The sequence below is a fragment of the Euphorbia lathyris genome, chromosome 9 (genome assembly GCF_963576675.1).
Source record: "Euphorbia lathyris chromosome 9, ddEupLath1.1, whole genome shotgun sequence".
In the NCBI taxonomy this organism is placed as follows: Eukaryota; Viridiplantae; Streptophyta; class Magnoliopsida; order Malpighiales; family Euphorbiaceae; genus Euphorbia; species Euphorbia lathyris.
This window is the reverse complement of record NC_088918.1, coordinates 22,835,675-22,846,385: the sequence shown is the minus strand read 5'-3', so window position 1 is coordinate 22,846,385 and position 10,711 is coordinate 22,835,675. Positions and strand designations below refer to the sequence as shown.

General features: G+C 35.0%; 1 non-coding gene across 1 annotated transcript; it reads right to left on the bottom strand.

The window, feature by feature from the left end:
* Nucleotides 1–394: 394 nt before the first annotated feature.
* On the bottom strand, nt 395–501 carry LOC136207573 (small nucleolar RNA R71). Its single transcript, XR_010676708.1, has one exon. It is a non-coding gene; the product is annotated as a small nucleolar RNA R71 (small nucleolar RNA).
* Nucleotides 502–10,711: the final 10,210 nt, after the last annotated feature.

The following is a 10,711-nucleotide window of genomic DNA, read 5'->3' as shown; positions in this document are numbered from 1 at the left end:
AACCAGAGTTACCGAGCCAGAAATTATGGCTACACTTATGGATTACGCTAGGCCAGGAGTGGCCGGTGTAACAAACAGCATAGTTAGACCCCAAATAAATGCAAACCAATTTGAAATTAAGCTAGCATTGCTTAATATGTTGCAAAATAACGTAACATTTTTCGGGTTGCCTAACGAAAATCCTAACACCCATTTGACAAATTTCTTAGAAATTTGTGACACTTTTAAAATAACAGATGTGACTGCGGAAGCAATCAAACTTTGCCTTTTTCCTTTTACTTTGAAGGATCGAGCCAAAGAATGGTTAACTTCTATGCCAGCCGCAACATTTGAAACTTGGGAGCAATTAGCCCAAGCATTTTTATCAAAATATTTTCCTTTAGCAAAAGCCGCAAGAGTCATAAAAGAGTTAACATCTTTTTCTCAAAATGATAATGAAACTCTTTATGAGGCTTGGGAACGTTTTAAAGAAATTCAACATTTATGCCCACACCACCAATTGCCCGCTGAACTTTTAATGCAAACATTTTATAATGGATTAAATCCTACAACTAGAGGTCATTAGATGATATATCTGGAGGGCTATTCATGAAGAAAACATCGGCCCAAACAAGAGAACTTTTGGAGGAAATGGCAATCAACAGTAGTATGTGGCCCGCGGAGCATGGACACGTACCAGTGGCGAAACCAACATCCTCAACTACGTCATCGGTAAAAGGTATAGTGAATCTTGATCCAGTTGCGATGTTGCAAGCCCAATTTTCTGCCTTATCGCACAAAATTGATAGGTTTATGGCACCGTGCGATCCTAATGGTAAGCCAATCCAAACGGATGTGGATTATGAAGGTATGAGAGAAATTGAACAGGTAAATTTTGTCCAAGGGCAAAACCAAACTAATAACCCTTATTCCAATACATATAATCCTAGATGGAGAAATCATCCTAACTTTAACTAGAGAGATAATAATAATAATACGAATGCTAATCAAAATCGTACCACTAATTATCAAAATCAATCAAGAGATACGATTAGCACTTTATCTTCTAAGATCGACAAATTTATTGATGTTATGAGCGGAAAAATAAGTAATCACGACGATGGTTTTAAACGGATCGAGAATAAATTCGATCAGCTTATTAAAAACCAATCATCTAGTATCCATAATTTGGAGGTTCAAATTGGACAACTCGCTAAATCAATTCCATCCCGCAAAGAGGGAAGTCTTCCCAGCCATACGGAAGAAAATTCGAAAGAGCATGTAAAGGCTATCACTCTTCGCTCAGGGAAAAATTACTTAGGTCCGGAAATGCCCGGAAATTCAACTTTACCAGGAACTGGTTTACCAAAATCCAAAGAAGATACATTATCAAAAAGATACACCAATTGACTCAAGTACAAAAACTTTTGTACCCAAACCACCTTTTCCACACAAAGTCCGAAATAAGGACTATGACAAACAACTTTTAACATTTTTAGACAAACTTAAAAATTTGCATATTAATTTAACGTTTATGGATGCGATTACGTAAATTCCCAATTATGGTAAGTTCCTAAAAGATTTAATTTCAAAGAAAATCAGTTGGGAAGGAATTTCATTCATTTCGCTAACTGAAGATTGTAGTTCAATCGTGTCAAGTAATTTGCCCACTAAACTCAAAGATCCCGGATGTTTTACTATTCCGTGTAAGTTGGGAGATATTGAATTCCCAAGTTGTCTTTGTGATTTAGGAGCAAGTATAAACTTGATGCCATTATCTATTTTTAATAAGTTAGGTTTAGAAGAAGATATCAAACGTACCAATATGGTTTTGCAATTAGCGGATCAAACCACTAAAAGACCATATGGTATAATCGAGGATGTTTTAGTTAAAGTTGACAAATTTATTTTTCCTACCGATTTCGTTATATTAGATTTTGCATATGACGTTAATTGTCCACTAATCTTTGGTAGACCGTTCATGAACACGGGACGTGCTCTAGTTGATGTGTCGGACGGGAAAGTAGTTTTGAGAATAGGAGAAGATAAGATCGAGTTTGATATGAACCAAGCAATGAAATATCCTATGGAGGATTTCGCTTGTATGAAACTTGATTTAATTGAAGAATGTGTTAATGATATTATTCAAAAAGAAAAAATAATAGAACCTATAATGAGTGAAGAATTAGAAGAAAAGGACCCAGAGCCTTTGATTCGAGAAGATGGACCAGTTCCGCCTTTAATTGTTATTCCACCTAAATTAGAACTTAAGGAATTACCAAACCATTTGAGGTACGCTTTCTTAGGCGAAGGCGATTCTCTACCTATAATTATCTCTAACAAACTAACACAGGTTCAAGAAGAAAAATTGAAGGAAGTTGTTAGAAATAGAATAGGAAGTATGGGATGGCAAATTTCAGACTTAAAAGGAATTAATCCTAGTATTGTAATGCACAGAATTCACTTAGAAGAAGATAAGCCACCTAAAGCGGATAGGCAAAGACGCTTAAATCCGAATATGAAAGAAGTAGTCAAAAATGAGATTACTAAACTTTTAGACAATGGAATCATTTATCCTATTTCGGATAGTGAATGGGTTAGTCCAGTCCACTGTGTACCTAAAAAGGGAGGCATAACTGTTGTAAGGAATGACAAAGGTGAATTAATACCTACACGAACCACCACCGGTTGGAGGGTTTGTATAGATTATAGGAACCTTAATAAAGCAACTAGGAAGGACCATTTTCCTCTACCTTTCATTGATCAGATGATCGAACGGATAGCTGATCATGCTTTCTATTGTTTTCTAGATGGCTACTCCGGATTCTTTCAAATATATATTTACCCGGATGACCAAGACAAAACAACCTTCACATGTCCTTATGGAACATTTGCATATAGGAGAATGCCCTTTGGTCTATGTAACGCACCAACAACATTTCAACATTGTATGACTGCGATTTTTAATGATTTCATTGAAGATATCATGGAAGTTTTTATGGATGATTTTTCCGTTTATGGAGATTCTTTCGATTCATGCTTACAAAATTTGGATAAAGTTCTGTCTAGGTGTGAAGAAACAAATTTAGTATTAAACTGGGAAAAATGTCATTTCATGGTTGACGAGGGAATTGTTTTAGGTCATAAAATATCTGAAAAAGGATTAGAAGTGGATAGAGCAAAAACTTCAGTGATAGAAAAATTACCCCCTCCAACCACTGTTAAGGGAGTAAGGTCGTTTTTAGGACATGCAGGTTTTTACAGGAGATTTATTAAAAATTTCTCTGTAATTTCCAAGCCACTTACTAATTTACTAGTGAAAGATTCGACCTTTGACTTCAACGAAGATTGCGTTAAAGCTTTCGAAACTTCGAAAACAACTTTAGTCAGTGCACCTATTATAGCTAAACCCGATTGGGATTTACCTTTTGAAATCATGTGTGATGCAAGTGACTTAGCCGTCGGATGTGTTTTAGGTCAAATGAAGGATAAGAAACTTCATGTCATTTATTATGCAAGTCACACACTGTCCGGTGCACAATTAAACTACACCACAACCGAGAAGGAAATATTAGCAGTAGTTTTTGCATGTGATAAGTTTAGGTCATACTTGTTAGGTTCGAAAGTTATTATTTATACCGATCACGCTGCTTTAAGATATTTATTTGCTAAGAAAGATGCAAAACCACATCTAATTATATGGGTTTTATTGTTACAAGAATTTGATATAGAAATTAAAGACAAAAAGGGAGTAGAAAACCTTGTCGCCGATCATCTATCACAACTCGAAGATGAAAACTGTCCTATAGGTGAGACTGTCGGTATACGAGATGATTTCCCAGATGAATATCTCTATCAAATAAAAAGTGTCATGTCACCATGGTATGCGGATATCGCAAATTATCTCGCAGCCAACGTTGTCCCGGAAGGATTAACTTTCCAGCAAAAGAAGAAATTCTTCTTTGACATTAAACAGTATTTTTGGGAAGATCCTTTCTTGTTCAGAACTAGTGGTGACGGGATAATTAGGAGATGCGTTAGTGAAAATGAATACGAGTCTATAATGTCGGAATGCCATTCTAGCTCTTATGGGGGACATAACGGCATTAGTAAGACAGTAGCCAGGATATTAGAATGTGGATTCTTTTGGCCTACGTTGTTTAAAGACGTCCGTTCATTTATTATTCGTTGTGACAAGTGCCAAAGAACAGGGAACTTAGGCAGAAAAGATGAGATGCCCCTCACAAACATGTTAGAAGTTGAAGTCTTCGACATGTGGGGAATAGATTTCATGGGACCTTTTCCCCCTTCTTTTGGTAAAACTTACATATTAGTCGCCGTAGATTATGTTTCGAAGTGGGTTGAAGCAATTGCAACCCCGACGAACGATTCTAAAGTTGTTGTTGGTTTTCTTGAAGATATATTTTGTAGATTTGGTTGTCCTAGGGTCATTGTAAGTGATGGTGGTACCCATTTCATAAACTGAAGTTTTGATATACTTATGAAAAAATATGGAGTACGTCACCGCGTGTCAACGCCATACCATCCTCAATCGAATGGTCAGGCAGAGATATCAAATAGAGAACTCAAATGGATTCTAGAGAAAACGGTTTCATCTTCAAGAAAAGATTGGTCTAGTAAACTCAACAATGCGTTATGGGCATACCGTACTGCATTTAAAACACCAATAGGAATGACGCCATACCGATTAGTGTATGGGAAGGCATGTCATTTGCCAGTCGAATTAGAGCACAAAGCCTATTGGGCTATTAGGGAACTTAACTTTGATTTGCAATAAGCAGGTAAGAAACGTTTGCTCAACTTAAATGAGTTAGATGAGTTACGTCATCTATCTTACGAAAATGCGAAAATATATAAAGAAAAAGTGAAAAAATGGCACGACGCCAAGATTAAAGTCAAAAGCTTTAACATTGGAGATAAGGTGCTCTTATTTAATTCACGACTCCGTTTATTTCCAGGTAAACTTAAGTCCAGATGGACAGGACCATATCTAGTCATTAAAGTATTTGACTATGGCTCTTTAGAACTTGAAGGACCTGACGGAGATCGTTTCAAAGTTAACGGTAATAGATGCAAAATCTATTACGAAAATGTTTCAAACAACGAAATTGCGTTCATAACGCATTTTTCTGAAGATTAATTCATTTAAATTTAATGTACTTTATTTTTATTTTATTTTGTTTTGTTTTGTTAGTTTTAATTTAGTTTAAATTTTTACACATGCCAATTTTATGATTTTTTTAGTAGACATTATATTAAGATTTAGATGCATAAAAATGTGTTTAAGTCATGATTTTAGTTTAATTTTAGGTCATTAGTTCGAATTACAAGGAACTTGGTGATTCTCTGCCGAGAATTTTGAATTCTCAATTGAGAATTCACATTTTCAGAATTGTCCAAACAGGTACGAAATTTCTGAACTTACCGAGAATTTAGATTCTCGGCTGAGAATCAGAAATATTGGTTTCGACGCCTGATTTCCACAAGGAAATCAGCGTGTCGCGACCGAGAATTGGGATTCTCGGTCGCGACACGGGTGTTTTTTGCACCTACAGACTTGTTTCTTCTTCATCCTGCAGACACAGCCTTTCAAACTCGAAAAATTGAGTTTCTTCAACTTTCAGAGGTATGATTTTATGCCTTTTCGCATCAAAACAACACCTTTTTTCGTCCTATGATTCCTATAAATAAATCTTAGAAGGTCAGATTTCTGTTACATTATTTTCTTTTCATCTCTGTCAGAACAAAATTCTAATTTTCTCAAAACACCATTATTAACTAAGTTACAGAAACATTTATTTCTTTCGTTCCTCACAAAACCATGACTACCAAACACAAATCCCCTAAAAAACTTGCTGCTGCAAACAATAAGCGCCTCGACTTATCAAAACGATATGGTGCACCATTTTCTATCTTCAACCATGACGAAGGCAGACGCTACTATAGGCTTCGTTACAAGTTCTTCGTTGGAATGTTATATATGGATGAGTTTTTAAATAAACAACTCGGCATAAGCGATGACATGAGTCGCTACTTGGAACGATTGGGATGGACTAAATTCGCCAACATGCGGTTTTCTATAATTGGTGAATGGATTCTCGAGTTTTTCTGTACCATTCGTTTTGTTAACAAATGACGAGTGCGTCTCAGTTTTCGTCGAGATGGCGAAATCTTTACTTTTGGGTATCCTGAGTTGCATGCCTGGTTTGGTTTTCCCCCGAGGGATACAATCAAACGTCATCCTGGTAAAGATATGACATCCACAGATATATGGAGAATGCTCACTGGATTTTGCCGTTTCAATCCTCGACTCGCCTACAACCAATCCTTTCACTCCAACTCCATGATGTATCTACACAAATTTCTGTGTCACAGTCTATTCGGTCGCACATTTAGCAGTGTGGTCAGAGACACCGACTTATATGTCCTTGGAGATATATTCCAAGGCAATACAGTTGATACTTCCAAAATTCTGATGGAGGGTCTTGTTGCCGCTTCTCGATCCAAGGATAAAAAGATTGGATTTGGGAATATAATTTGCGGAATAATTCTCGGTACCAAGGGTACTATTACTGTTCCTTGGAGTGAGGATGAATCTTTTCCGACACTGGACTATGAGTTTTTAGAATATGAAGGTCTAGTGAAACGTGTTTTTCGAGCAGGCCCGCATTTTCTTTCTGCACCAGAACGTCAAGCTTTCGTGCAATTGAAAATTGATCGCTATAGGGCTAGAGAAATCCCGATTGATAGGGATGAGTATTTAGAGTAGTCTCAATTTGTTTTCTTTTTCAATTTGTAAATATGTGTATGTTTTGTATTTATTAAGTTTTACTTTGTTTTTTTATGTTTTGGTAAATTTGTACATATATGTTGATCAATAAGAATTTCAAATCATTTTAGTCCATTATTTTTTATATTGGTTTATACATATTGGTTCCATTTCCTTTACATTCCTGAATCAATTTATATTAAATCCATTTCATGTTGACCAATACTACTTATTCTTGCTTATATGAAGATAATAATGCTTATAATGAACTAATATGGCTTTTTTTTTTTTTTTTTGAAGAAATATGGCTTTTATTAATTAACACATATGTTCATACTTTCCTCACATTATATACTTAATCCATTTTTATTGTGTTCAATAAATTAAGGTTTAACTCAATTAATTAATACATAAACTTGTATTTATTTCATTTAACATGATTCATTTAACTTATATGCATAAATGTACATTAATGCTTCATTAAATCTTATTAAGACATTTATTTCTCTTTATTTTCCAATTACTTAGGATAAACCTTTGGTTTTCCTTGTATTTAATGTTTTTTATTTAAGTTTTTAAGTACAGGTACATTTTTAATTAGGTTCAAGACACAATTATTCGGAAAATTGCAATAACAGAGTCCAAATACACAAATAAAAGCCACCAGGGGCCGATTCTCGGTAACTTCAGCAAGTCGTGCCAAATTTCTGAGAATTTTTCTCTCTGAAATTCGCATGCCGCGACCGCGGATCTGCATTCTCGGTCGCGACACGCGACCTGTCGGCCGATTTATTCCGGATTTTGGCACTATTTTTGAGCCTATTCCTATTCCTACTCTACCTATACATCTCCATATTTCACCCTATATAACCCTACTCCTTACACAAACCTCACATCACCTCACTTTTTACCCAATCCCCTACTCTAAACTCTTCCCCATACATTACTTTTCCTTTTCCCAATTTATTCATTACCCTTTCTAATCACTTATCAATTCATTCCATTACACATTACAACTCCCAACTCATCTTCAACCTTTGATTTCTCTCTTTTCATCTCTTCTTCTTCTTCTTTTTCCAACCCTAAACACCATTACCATGCCTAGAACTAAGCGTGTTGGTCATAAACCACAAATTACGGAGGCTAATCGCCTTAGGGTACGTTGTGGGGCTTATTTCGACATAGCTTCGGAGGAGGAAGCCAATCGTTTCACTCACTTTTCCAATTCTAAAAGGGAGTTCGTGGACATGCACTTCCTTGACTTTGATTCGGTAAGAGAGTTAAATTTCTCTACTCGAATTAACGCTTTCATTGAGACTTTGGGTTGGAAAGCTTTTGTTTCCATGCGTTTTCCCCGTATCACGGAATATGTCGTGGAATTTTTGGTCACTTTGACCATGAATAAGAAGAAAACATCAATCTCCTTTAGAAATAATGGTGTGACTTATACCATTGATTATGATGCCATGGGTAATATGTTTGGTTTCCCTACTAGTGATTTCCATGACAAGCCTAAAGATTTTGATAACGACTCAATTTGGAACACTCTTTCGGGTCAAGAATATTTTAACTCCAAAAATACTTCAAGCAAATTGATTAGGGACAATTGTGTGTTCTTCTTTCACAAATTTCTGAGTTTTTCATTATTTGGTCGTGTTGAGAGCTCCAAAATTCAAGTTCGGGATTTGTTCGTTCGGGATTGTTTGTTTAAAGGTTTGCGGGTTGATAGCATAGGTATGCTATTTGATAATTTATTTCGTGCTTCGAGGGCTACTACCATTCAAGTACCTCTTGGTAATTTTATCACTGCTATTGTTTTGGGAGCACGGGGTGAATTAGCCGATTATGACATGTCTACCTACCATGGGTATGTTCCGATTTTGGACATTTCGGCTCTTGAGCGGGCTCACTTATTGCTTACTTCGGTTCCTCCCGTTTTTATTTCATATGCTTCCCGTATTGCCCATCTTCGTGGCACTATGGGTGGAGGAGCTTCAAGTTCACAATTTGTAGGTACCGACGAAGGAGGCACGGAGGAAGGAGAGGAAGATGCACCGCAAGCACAACCACAACCCCAAGCACCTCAAGATGATGATCCGGTGGATTTAAGGCGGATTTTGAACCAAATCAATTCAGATAATCACCAAATGAATTTAAGAATTGATGATTTGGTGGAGAATAATATGGTGATGAATGACAACCTCAATACCTTGAGGAGAGAGCACAAGTCCACCCGGCATAGGATGCTTTCATTCTTCCATCGTCGAAATGTGGAAACTTCACCAACCCCTCCGGATAATGCTTAGGTTTTATCTTTTCTTTTCTTCACTTATCTTGTTATGTTGTTTTCAGTTTGGTATAATATTTCTATTTATTATGTTTCGTACAATTTTAATTTTATGTTGGATGCTTTTCATTTGCTAAATTTCTCTATTCTTTCGTATGCTTTATTTCGTGCTAATTTTTCATGTTATATCCTTATTTTTGCACCAATGAGGACATGGTCCAATTTAAGTGTGGGAGGAGATATACATATATCATTTTATTTTTAGTACGAATAAATGCAACGAATAATTTTTATGCAATGAATAAGAATAATTTATAAATGCAACACTTGTTTTATACAAATGCAACATATATTGCAACACAATTTAAAACACAATTTATTTTAACTTTCCATTATTTTTCATATGTTTAAAAATATTTTAACTTATGATTATAAATTAAATTTTTAGGTTATCATTATCATTAGAAAGAATATTTCTATATGGGTAATAATTTTTAAAATTTTTCACAAATCTCCGATACGATTTTAAGTAAAAACGTCTCGAGTGAATGTATTTAAGTTAATAAATTCTTTATTTCAATCTCTATTTTATATCATGCAATTCATGATACAATAAATCTTATTTTAAATTTTCAATTAGGTTTATAGGCATTAAATTGAACTAACAATTTTAGCTCGGTTTGATTTCGTCTTACATTAACACCAATTGAAGTTTTTAAGGAAACTTTAGCCATAATACATGTTGAATTTTAAGTCAATATAGGATGAATGTGCTATCTTTCTTTTTCCCAAGTTACAATTTCAATTCATATTTCATATTAATTAATCAATTAGTTGAATTCTTAACTTTTGGCCATGATTGAGACCAACCTTATCACAATCGAGGTATGAAAGGGAAGAAAATTAAGTACCGTTTACTTTTGGCCACGATTGCGACCAACCTTATCACAATCGAGGTATGAAAGGAACGTTAAAAGCAAAAAATAAGCGTGTTTAAGTTTAAAGTAACGATTGCGTCCACCCATGACATGGTCGGTACCTCTTAAGCGAACACTAAGCAATAAAAATACGTATAAGGTTACGATCAAGACCACCCTTATCTCGGGCGTAACTAAGCAAATAAGATTAACCTAGGTACTTATTCATTTAATATATTTCATATATTAGTTTAGGTTTGGGAAAGGAAATTTTGTGCTTTGAAATGCCTTGAGACGAAAGACTCAATAACATGCGTGCTTATTTCGTCCCGAATACTTCAGTTTTAAAATAAAGATACAAGACGAATGATATATCTCCTTTATACTAGTTAGTTTGATATTTTGCGTATAAATTTGCCATGCGAAGTTAGTCTTTTCGGCTTAACTAATTTAAAAAATAATGCAGAGATATATGTTTTATTTTTATAAAGAGATTAGTTAAAGAATAAATTCAGTGAAATTTTGCTCGGGACTAGCAAAAGATTAAGTGTGGAGATTTGTTAAGCTCAAAATATACCTAAATTATCATTAATATTTACATCAGTTTTGCTTCGAATCCATACTATTTATACCTGTTTAGCGTACTTTTACTTCTGAATATGTTTCTTTCTTGCAAGGTACCTAAATATTTGGTAAAATCCAAATAGGAACGAAAAGAGGTTAAAAACAGAATAAAAA